Here is a 12343-nt window from a genome sequence, read left to right on the forward strand (position 1 = left end):
AGTTAGCAAGTATCTTATTGAGAATTTTTACATCTATAATCATAGCAGACATTTGTCTATAATTTTCTCTTATCTTTGGGTCTTTGTATGCTTTTGATATTGGAGTATGTTATTAAAGTTAGAATTAGAATTGGAGTTATAATTATAAATTGGCATGTAGAATGCAAATATATCCAAGTCGATCACAGATCTCAACATAAAGCCAAAAACATAGAACCTAATAGAAGAGAAAGTGAGGAATAGACTTGAACACGATGGTATAAGAGACATCTTTCTGAGCCGGGTGCCTTTGATCCCAGCACTCGGGAAGCAGAGGCAGGCAGATTTCTGAGTTCAAGGCCAGACTGATGTACAAAGTGAGCTCCAGGACAGCCAGTGCTATACAGAGCACTCGAAAATAAATAAATAAATAAATTTTTAAAAAAGAGAGACGACTTTCTGAACAGCACACCAGTATCACAGCCACTAAGAACAACAACTAATAAATGGAACTTCATAAAACTGCAAAGATTTTGTAAGGCAAAGAATATCATCAATAGGGCATAATAGCAGCTTACAGAAGGGGAAAAGATTTTCACCAACCCCCCATATGACTGAAGGGTAATATTCAAAATATATAAAGAACTCAAGAAACTAGACATCAACAAATCAAATAACCCAATTTAAAAAGAGTGGTGTATAAATCTAAACAGAGAATACTCAACAGTGTTCAGTGTCCTTAGCCATCAGTGGAATGCTAATCAAAACTACTTTGATATTCCATCTTACACCTTCAAGATTGGCTAAGATCAAAAACATAAGTGACAGTTCATGCTGGCAAGAATGTGGAGGTGAAAGATCTCCCAAGGGAGACTCTCACTCAAGTCTCGGGATAATAGCACACCCCCAAGAACTCACGAGAGACCAAGCTTGATGCAAACCACATGAGGCTTTATTCAGGGAAAGCCAGAGCTCTGGGAACGACTCATATCCCATGTGGGGGTAGAGGAGTTGACCCCGAGGGGAAAGGAGTCCCAGTTTTTATAGGCCCTCAGGGGGAAAGGAGAAGGGGGTGTAGGGGATTTCCAGATCTAAACAATGTAAAATGATTGATTTCTCAAGAAATGAGTATGGGAAGGAGACAAGGAAATAGTCTAATGCAGGTGTAGTAACTCCAGATTGGCCCCAGCTGTGGTTGCTGGGGAGATTTTCCAACTATAACGCAGCAACCAATATCACAAACACCTGGCAGTGAGGTGCAGCAGTAAGGGCACACACCTGGGTTCAAGGAACGGCCAGAACATTGGCAGACACACAGGTTCAAGGAGTGGCCAGAACATTGTGCACCTCTATTTTTCTAAATCAGTGAAGCTACTTCTACTAACAATGAAATCTAATTTGCCAATTTTAGGGCTTCTGTGACCTTTTACATTCTGACAGGATCTTTCAGGGGTACCTAGATGTCCCTCAACTGAAGAAAGGATAAACAGAATGCAGTAAGTACAGTTCCACGATGACATATTGCCCAGCTGTTAAAATACATGGTATAATGGCTATTCCTGGTTGTCAACTTGACTATATTTGGAATGAACTACAATCCAAAATTGGAAGGTTCACTAGTAACCCTAATATGAAGGCTGGGAGATAGAAGTTTCTGATCTGGATCTTGGTATGGAGATCTTGAGGCATAGTGGCTATGAATTCCAGAAGATTAAAACAGGTAGATCTCCGAGTTCAAGGTCATATGGGATTAAAAGTGTGGTGGAACACACCTTTAATCTGGGCTACACCTTCTGATGGAGAACATATAAGGACATTGGAAAAAGGGAGTCTCGCTCTCGATCCTTCTCCTGCTTGCCATGTGGGACTGAGTAACTGCTAGATCCTTGGACTTACATCCACAGCTACTATTGAACCATTGTTGGGAATTGGACTGCAGACTGTAAGTCATCAATAAATTCCTTTACTATATAGAGACTATCCATAAATTCTGTGACTCTAGAGAACCCTGACTAATACACATGGCATCATTAAATGTGCAGGCAAATGGACCTAGAAAAAAAATCATTATGAGTGAAGTAACCTAGACCCAGAAAGAAAAATATAATGTGGTCTCACCTTTTTTTTTTTTGTTTGTTTTGTTTTGTTTTAGTTTGTTTTGTTTTGTTTTGGTTTGGTTTTGGTTTTCTGAGACAGGGTTTCTCTGTGTAGCCCTGGCTGTCCTGTAACTCACTCTGTAGACCAGGCTGGCCTCAAATTCAGAAATCCACCTGCCTCTGCCTCCCAGGTGTTGGGATTAATGGCTGCCTGGCATGGTCTCACTTTTAAGTGGATATTAGTGGTTATATAATGCATAATCATGCTTTATTCCACAGAGCCAGAAACATTGAGTTACAAAGAGTGGGGAGGAATGGTTCTCCCTGGGAAGAAAAAAAGAATAGATTTTGTGGGTGGAGTAAAAGCAGGTGAGGATAGAAACAGGAAGGATCAGGTGGGGTGGAATGGATGAAGGAATAGAATACTGAATCAGGTAGGAGTGGAAGGGATGTAGGGGTAAAATACTAGGAGAGAAAACTATAATTGGGAAGAAGGGGGCAACTGAGGGGAGAGGAAGAAAGATAGTGTGGTAGAAATGCCCTCTAAAGTCTCCTAGTAATGGGAGTTATGGAGCCATACCCTATAGCCAGGCAAGGCTCCTTGCAGGATTACTTGGTCATCAACCCAGCCAAACAACCTTCTACAATCAGCCCTGCCTACAAGATGTACTGGGGTAATGGTGGTACAGGACTGTGGGAGTGGCCAACCAATGACATGTCCAATTTGAGGCTCAAGCCATTAGAGGGAGCCCATACCTAAAACTTAATAGCTGGCCAGAATCTTGAAGCTGGTCAGCCCAGAGACCCAGGATAGAATCAGACACAACTGGCAATAAAATAAATACACAAATAAATCATCAATGAAATTACTCCTTATAATTCTCTGCTATATTCTATACCTAGCCCAACTGTCATCAGAGAGTCACCATCCAGCAACTGATGGCAACAGATGCACAGACCCACAGCCAGGTAGTAGATGGAGCCATGGAAGTGATACAAAAGAAATACAGGGATAATTGTAGGAGCCAGATGAGTCAAGGACACTCTGAGAACAAAACCCACACTATCAACTAAGCAGGGTTCAAAGGAGCTCACAGAAACTGAAGGAACAGACAGCGACCTCATATGGATCTGAGCTAAGTTCTTTGAATATAGGTTACAGCTTTGTAGCTTAATGTTCTTGGGAAACTCCTAAAAATGAAAGTAAGGGTGTCTCTGATTATTTTGTCTGTGCTTGGCATCCTTTCCTTTTACTGGGTTGCCTTGTCCAGCCAAGGGTTAATATTAGGGTTTGTGTCTCCTCTTATTGTAACTTGTCATGAAATGTTTGGCTCATATTCCTTGGAGGCTTGCTTTTTTCTAAGGGAATTGAAACTGGTGGAGAGGGCATGTGGGGGAGGCACTGGGAGGAGTGAAGGGAGGGGTAACTGATGTGAGGATGTAATCCATGAAAGAAGAATTTTTTTTCTAAAAAAAAAAAAAAAAAGGAAAAAAAGAAAACCAAAAGAAAGAGAGAGAGAGAGAACGCACGCAGGAGGGAGGGAGAGAGAGAAAAAGCAGAAGGGAAGGAGGGACGGAGGGAGGGAGGGAGAGAGGGAGGGAGGGAGGGAGGGAGGGAGGGGGGAAGGAAGGAAGGAAGGAAGGAAGGAAGGAAGGAAGGAAGGAAGGAAGGAAGGAAGGAAGGAAGGAAGGAAGGAAGCAAGGAAGCAAGGAAGCAAGGAAGCAAGGAAAACTAGAAACTTTTTTTTCTGGTTTTGTTTTCTGGAATAATTTGAAGACTATTGGTATTAATTTCTCTCTGAATGTCTGGGAGAATTCTGCATTGAATCCATCTGACCCTAAGCTTTTCTTTGGTGGAGAGAGTGTTTTAAATTACTGTATTCTATGCCATTAGAGGTTATGTGTTGGTTTAAATTGTTTCATTACTCTATTTAAATTTGCTTGGTCATAAATATAAAAAAAATGTATACATTTATTTTAGGTTTCCCATGTTAGCGGAATAAAAAAATTTAAAGTATGTCTTTATCAGTCTCTGGATTTTCTTAACTGTCTATTGTAACTATCCTACATTCATCCCTAATTCTATTGATTTGGATCTTCTCTCTCAATATTTGGTTAAATTGGCTAAAGGTTTGTCAACCTACTTGATTTTCTCAACGAACTAACTCTATATCTATGAGTTTTGTGTATTTATATTTGTAATAGATTTTCTGGTTCTTTAACTTTATATGACTGATATCAGTCCTGGATATGAATTTTTTTCTGTCTAAACTTTTGTTCATATTATTTATTTTCCTAAATTTTTCATGTATCATTAAATTATTAATGTGAGATCTCTCTAGCTTGTGTTGTAGTTTTATTTTGTTTTATGTGTAGTTACTCAGTGCTTTAAGCTTGCATTCATTGTATCCTATAGATTGCCATATGTTGTGTTTTCTTTTTATTTTCCCTTTCCTCCCCAATTTGATTCTGTTTTCAAATTTTATTAGATATTTTCTTCATTTACATTTTAAAAGCTATCCCAAAATTCCCCTATACCACCAACCCCCCGCCCTGCTCCCCTACCCACCCACTCCCACTTCTTGGCCCTGGCATTCCCCTGTACTGGGGCATATAAAGTTTGCAAGACCAAGGGGCCTCTCTTCCCAATGATGGCCGACTAGGCCATCTTCTGCTACATATGCAGCTAGAGACACGAGCTCTGGGGGTACTGGTTAGTTCATATTGTTGAAATTAGTCTGGCAGTTCCTCAGAAAATTGGACATAGTACTACCGGAAGATCCAGCAATTCCTTCAGCATATACCCAAAAGATGTTCCAACTGGTAATAAGGACACATGCTCCACTATGTTCATAGCAGTGTTATTTATAATAGCCAGAAGCTGGAAAAAACCCAGATGTCCCTCAACAGAGGAATGGATACAGAAAATGTGGTACATTTACACAATGGAGTACTACTCAGCTATTCAAAACAATGAATTTATGAAATTCTTGGGCAAATGGATGCATCTGGAGGATATCATCCTGAGTGAGGTAGCCCAATCACAAGAGAAGTCATTTGATATGCATTCACTGATAAGTGGATGTTAGCACAGAAATTTAGAATACACAAGATACAATTTGCAAAACACAAGAAAATCAAGAAGAAGGAAGACCAATGTGTGGATACTTCATTCCTCCTTAGAATAGGGAACAAAATACCCATGGAAGGAGTTACAGAGACATAGTTTGGAGCTAAGACAAAAGGATGGACCATCCAGAGACTATCCTGCCCGGGGATCCATCCCATAATCAGCCACCAAATGCAGACACTATTGCACATGCCAGCAAGATTTTGCTGAAAGGACCCTGATATTGCTCTCTCTTGTGAGGCTATGCCAGTGCCTGGAAAATACAGAATTGGATGCTCACAGTCATCTATTGGATGGAACACAGGGCTCTTAATGGAGGAGCTAGAGAAAGTATCCAAGGATCTGAAGGGGTCTGTAACCCTATAGGAGGAACAACAATATGTTGTGTTTTCATTTCACTAAATTCTAACAAGTTTTAAAGTTCAGTTTTAATAGCCATCTTGACTCAATTTTTATTTAGTAGTGAGTTGTTTAGTTTCTACTTCTTTCTACCATTTCTTTATTTTATTTCATGATGGTCAGATAGGACACAGGGTGTTATTTCAACTTAGCATATGTGTCTCAACTTGCTTTGTGTCCTAAGAGGTGGTCAAATTTGGAGTAAGTTCCACAGACTGCTGAAATGAGTTATATTACTCAGAAATTAGATTAAATGTTTGATAGATAGCTGTTATTTTCATCTGATTCATGACAATATTTAACTACAGTGTCTCTCCAGTTTAGTTTTTGTCTACATGACTTAATCTATTGATAAGAGTATGGTACTGAAGTCACTATCACTGTGTCAGGGTCAATACGTAATTTTAGTTTAGCAATTTTCATATAATTCCGGTTCCCTTCTGTTTTCCTTATAAAAATATTTAGAATTACAAAGTCCTCTTGGTAGATTTTCTTTTAATGAATATATAGTGTCCTTCTCTATCTCTTCTGATTGGTTTTGTTTTCAAAGATATTAAATTAGCCACACCTATTTGCTTCTTGGTTCCATTTGCTTGAAATACTCTTTGTGGTCTTTATATGTGAAGATAACCTGTTCTTGATGGCGAGGTATGTTTTCTGGATCAAGTAGAAAAAAAAAGTTAGCTACTGTTTTATAATCAATCTGTTAAAGTCTATGGTTTTGTTTTATTCTCCTCTCTTAAAGTACATCTAGACCCCTCTCTTTCCTCTCTCCACCCTCTGCCAACATGTCTTGTCCCCCAGATCAACTCCTTGCCATTTCCCTCCAGAATGTCTTTTTATTGGGGAAGTGAGACAATTGCTACTGAGAGTTACTAATAAGCACCATTTATTAATTCCTGCTGTTTTATTGTATTGACATGGCCTCCCTCTTTTGATTAATTGCTATGTCATTATTTATGCCCCTATTATGCTTTGGTGTGGTTAAACTTTTCTTCAGGGTGAGGTGTTTCTTCTAGTGTCTTCTAGAAGCTAGGTTGATGGACAGAAACTGCTTAAATTTGGTTCTATCATGAAATGATTATTTTCTGTCAATTGTTGTTAATATTTCTGCTGAGTCTGGGCTGTAGCTGTGGTCTTTTAGAACTTGTAGAACACATAGCCAAGCCCTTCTGGATTTTAGTCTCTGTTGAAAATTAGGATGTTATTCTAATGGGCCTGCTCTTTGTTTATGATTTGTTTTTGTCTTTTGTTTGTTTGTTTGTTTTTGTCCCCTGCAGCTTTGAATTTCATTTCTTTTTTCAATATTTTTTTCCTTTAATGGTTAAATGTAATGTGTATAGAGGGTTAATTTTTGGTCCTATTTGGTTTTCTGTATGCCTATTGTATCTTGATGGACGTTGCTCTTTGTAGAATTGGAATTTTTTCTTCTATGATTTTGTCTAAAATATTTTCTGTACCTTTGACCTGGGTTTCTTCTCCTTCCTCTATTGCTATTATTTGTAGATATCTCTTCACACTATCCCAGATTTCCTAAATGTTTTTGCTTGGATTTTTTTTTTAAGATTTAACATTTTCTTTGACTGAGCTACCCATTTCTTTTACCTTCAACACCTGAAATTCTCTCTTTCATGTCTTATAGTCTCTAGATATATCTGAGGGTTTTGTTTGACATTCTGTGATCTTTATTTCCAGTTTTATTTCAGTTTGAGTTTCCCTTAGTGATTAAATTTATTTGTTAAATTCTACTTTCATTCCTTGACTGGTATTTATAATTTCATTCAACTGCTTGTATTTACATGGTCTTCATTATGACATTTATTCATATCCTTTTCATATGTTCAACATATCAATGGTTGCTGTTTTGGAGTTCTTACCTTATACTTTAGCTAGACTGCTTTTCTCTGGAGTATTATCATAAGATTTTGGGTTTCTGAAGGAGGCTTGTTTCCTTGGGTGTTCACGTTTGTAGTTTTGTACTGGAATCTAGGCATCTAGAGTTAGGATGTTTTAATTGTTTCTTGGTGTAGATGTCTAGTCTCATCTTTGTTGGGGAGGGGTTCTCTGCTTTGGTTGGTTGCTCATTCTGGGTTCTAGCTGAGTCTAGTGGCTATAGGGTCCCTGGTAGAAAGTGTTTCTGTCAATTAGTGGGAGATGTGTGAAAGGTTTAAAGCAGCAGTTCTGAAACTGTGAAATGCAACCCTTTTGCTTATTATGCATACCAGATAATTACATTATGATTCATAGCAATAGGAAAATTACAGTTATGTAGTAGCACCAAAGTAATTTTATGGTTGGGGGTTATCACAGCATATAGAACTATATTAAAGAATCACAGAATTAGGATAGTGGAGAACTTCTGGTTTTAAGGGATGTTGAGAATGAACTAAGAATACTCTCAGTCTGTACAAAAAATTTAATTCCCAAGCATATGGAGGCGAGTTGAGAAGAGGGTTCTTGCAGGGATGAAGAACTAGTCTGGAGACACTGAAATAGAAGACAAAAAGGACACTTAATGTCACTTATATGAGTCCCAACCTAATGTGGGGATAAGAATAAGAATATTTTATCAAACAGAAATGTAAGTAACTTCTTTAGATAGACCCCATTGTAGGATCTGGAACAAGTTTTGACATACACAAAAGAATTGAAATAATTGGGCTGGAGAGATGGCTCAGCAGTTAAGAGCACCGATTGCTCTTACAAAGGTCCTGAGTTCAATTCCTAACATCCACTTGATGGCTCACAATCATCTGTAATGGGATTTGAAGCCCTCTTCTGGTATGTCTGAAGACAGCTATGATGTAGTCATATAAATAATATAAATAACTAAATAAATATTTTTTAAAATTTGAAATAATTCCTTATACATAATCAGATAGTATTGGGATAAAACTAAGAATCAATATTAAAAGAAATCACGGATACTTCATAAAAACATGGATAATTATTTTGTATTACAAGTATATTATTATCTCTATCAGAGAAGACATTAATAATTTCATGGAATCAAATGCAAATGAAAGCACAAGTTAATATCACCTCCAGGAAGCAGTTAAAGCAGGTCTAAGAAGAAAGTTAAAAAGCTATAAGTGCTTACATTTAAAAATCAGAGAAAGTCATCACAAAGAATCTAGGGGCATGCAGTGTAGTGCTGAATCTTGAATGTCTGAGCACATACTGCTCTTGCAGAAGACCTATGTTCTGATCCTATTACCCACATCAGATATTTCATGACTGCGTATAACTCCAGCTTTCAAAGATCCAATGCCTTTGGTCTTCTCAGGAACCCACAAAAGCATATATATAACCACCCACAAACATAGACAATTTTTAAAACTCTTGATTCTAAACTTCACTTGATCTGTGATTACATAATAGACAAACTACTAGGCAAACACTATCAGGAAGGATTTTCCAGTGCCTGGTAGATACAATACAAACCCTATACCTAGGGCTTAGGGAACATCAAAGAAGAGGAGGGGAAAAAAAAACTGTAAGAACCAGAGGACTAGGAAGTCTGCTACTAGATATTCTTTTCTATGTATGACAGGAGGTTGTAGCATGGAATCTCATCAGAATGGCCACCTAAATAACACCTTTAAAATGATGCTACCACTTGACATGCCAACTTGGATGGAGGAAATCTTACAAGGTCTCACTAATAGACAAAGAGATGTAGGCAATTATTGGCTACTAAGTTAAGGAGAATGAGTTTTCTCCTAGGTCAAGTTTTATATATATATATATATATATATATATATATATATATACATATATATATATATATATATAGTGTGTGTGTGTATATGTGTGTGTGTGTATATATATATATATATATATAAAACATACAACATATAACATATAGTGCATATATAGTAAGTATGACTATATATAGCATGTATATAAAATATATATAATATCTTCATACACACACACATACACACACATATATATATCTATATACACACATATATGGGAGTGGTCAGGAATTTGAGGCTTGAGATTCATGGAGAGATTTGGAAGAAAAAGGAGTAGGGTAGAGAGTCTACATCTAACATTTACTAGAGAGAAAAGACTAAAAAAGTACTTCTAAATCACAAACACAGAAAAAAGCTCCCTTTCTCTCTCTCTCTCTCTCTCTCTCTCTCTCTCTCTCTCTCTCTCTCTCTCTCTCTCTCTCTTTCTCTCTGTCTCTCTCTGTCTCTCTCTCTCTCTGTCTCTCTGTCTGTCTGTCTGTCTGTCTCTCTCTCTCCCTGTCACTCATTCACTCTCTTCATATATTGATATATTGATATATTGATTAGATAACATTAATATACAATTTAACTAAAACATTAATAAAATCACTAAATTAAATTCACATTATCCAATCTACAAAAGTTCTGATGATCTGACTAGATAGTTTTGAGAGAAGAAATAAAAATGACCAAGATTTTAAAAAGGATTGAACCTCCTTAGTCAGCCAAAGAAAAATGTCTTCTTCTGCTTTGCTTAGCAGCCAATGGAAACAGATGCAGGGACCCATAACCAAACATCAGATGGTGCTCAGGGAGTCTTGTGGAAGAGTGGGGGCTAAAATCGAGCAAGCCAGAAGAGTCAAGGACACCACAAGAAGATCTAAAGAGTCAACTAACCTAAATAAAGGGTTTGTTGCTGCTGCTGCTGTTGTTGTTGTTATTAATTCTTTTTTTTTTTTTTTTACAGTCCAGTCATTATTTCCCTCCTAGTCTGCCCTCCAACAGCTGCTCATCCCATTTCTCCTTCCCTATATCCATGAGGATGTCCCCACCCCACAAGACCTCCCCACTCCCTGGGGTCTCAAGTCTCTAGAGGGTTAGGTGCATCTTTTCTCACTGAGGCCAGACCAGGAAGTTCTCTGCTGTATATGTGTGAGGGGCCTCATATGAGCTAGTGAACACTGTCTGGTTGGTGGCTCAGTGTCTGAGAGATCTTGTGTGTGTGCCTGTGGGAGGAGCATGTTAGTTGAGACTGCTGGACTTCTTATATAGTCACCCTTCTCTTCAGCTTCTTCCATCATTTACCCAATTCAACCTCAGAGGTCCCCAACTTCTATCAGTTGGTTCGGTAGAAATATCTGCAGCTGACTCTTTCAGCTGCTTGTTGGGCCTCTCAGAAGACAGCTATGTTAGACTCCTGTCTGCAAGCACACCGTAGCATCAGTAATAGTGTTAGGCCTTGGAGTCTCCCCTTGAGATGGATTTCAATTTGGGCCTGTCACTGGACCTCCATTCCCTCAGTCTCTTATCCATTTTTGTCCCTGCATTTCTTTTAGACAGGGCCAATTCTGGGTCCGTTTTTAACTGTGCAATGGCAACACTCCACTTGATGTCCTGTCTTTCTACTGGAAGTTGACTTTACAAGTTCCCTCTCTCTACTGTCAGGCATTTCATCTAAGGTTCCTCTCTCTAAGTCCTAAGCATCTCTCACTTCCCAGGTCTCTGGTACATTATAGGGACCACCCCCTACCTCCTGAGGTTGCTTGTTTCCATTCTTTCTTCAGGCCTTCAGAGCTTCATTCCTGTTCCCTACCCCAATACATGATTATGTTTCCCTTTTCCTACCCAAGCTCCTCCCTCCCTTTGCCCCATGTAATTGTTTTCTTCTCCCTTCCAAGCGGGATTGAGGCTTCCTCACTTGGGCTGTTCAGCTTGTTAATCTTCTTGAGTTCTCTGGATTGTATCCTGTGTATCCTGTACCTTTTTGGCTAATATTCACTTATTAGTGAGTACATTCCATGAAACTCATTTTAGGTCTGAGTTACCTCACTCAGGAAACAGTCTGAGAAAGAAATTAAGGAAACAACACATTTCACAATAGTCACAAATAATATAAAATATCTGGGGTAACTATAACAAACAAGTGAAAGATCTGTATAAGAAGAACTTCAAGTCTCTCAAGAAAGAAATCAAAGATTTCAGAAAATGGAGAGCTCTTCCATGGTCATGGATTGGTAGAATTAACCTAGTAAAAATGGCCTGCCTACAAAAGCAATGTACAGATTCAATGAAATACCCATCAAAATTCCAACACAATTCTTCAAATATATGGAAAAAGCAATTTTCGATTTTATATGGAAAAACAAAAAAACCTAGGATAGCGAAAACAATTGTTAACAATAAAAGAACCTCTGGGGGAATCACCATCCCTGACCTCAACCTGTACTACAGAGCAATTGTGATAAAAAAACAAAAACAAAAACAAGAAAACCTGTATGGTATTTTATCACTATTGACACACTAGACTCAAACAGGTTGATCAATTGAATACAGTTCCAGAACTAAAACCACGTACTTACAGACACTTGATGTTTGACAAAGACACCAAATATATATAGTAGAAAAGGAAAGCATTTTCAATAAATGGTGCTGCTCTAACTGGCAGTCGGTTGTAGAAAAATGAAAATAGATCCATACTTGTCACCTTGTACAAAGTTCAAGTGCAAGTAGATCAAGGACCTCAACATAAAACCAGATACACTGAATCTAATAGAAGAGAAAGTGGGAAAGAGCCTTGAGCTCATTGGTACAGAGGGAAATTTCCTAAACAGAACTCCAGTGGTTCTGGCTCTAAGATCAAAAACTGATAAATGGGACCTCATGAAACTGAAAAGCTTCTGTAAGTCAATAGGACAAATCAGCAACCTACAGATTGAGAAAAATTGTTTTTCACTAATTCAACATAGGGCTAATATCCAAAATATTTAAAGAACTCAAGA

This window comes from Mus caroli, unplaced genomic scaffold (assembly GCF_978045245.1).
Source record: "Mus caroli unplaced genomic scaffold, Mus_caroli_1 scaffold_13, whole genome shotgun sequence".
Classification (NCBI taxonomy): domain Eukaryota; kingdom Metazoa; phylum Chordata; class Mammalia; order Rodentia; family Muridae; genus Mus; species Mus caroli.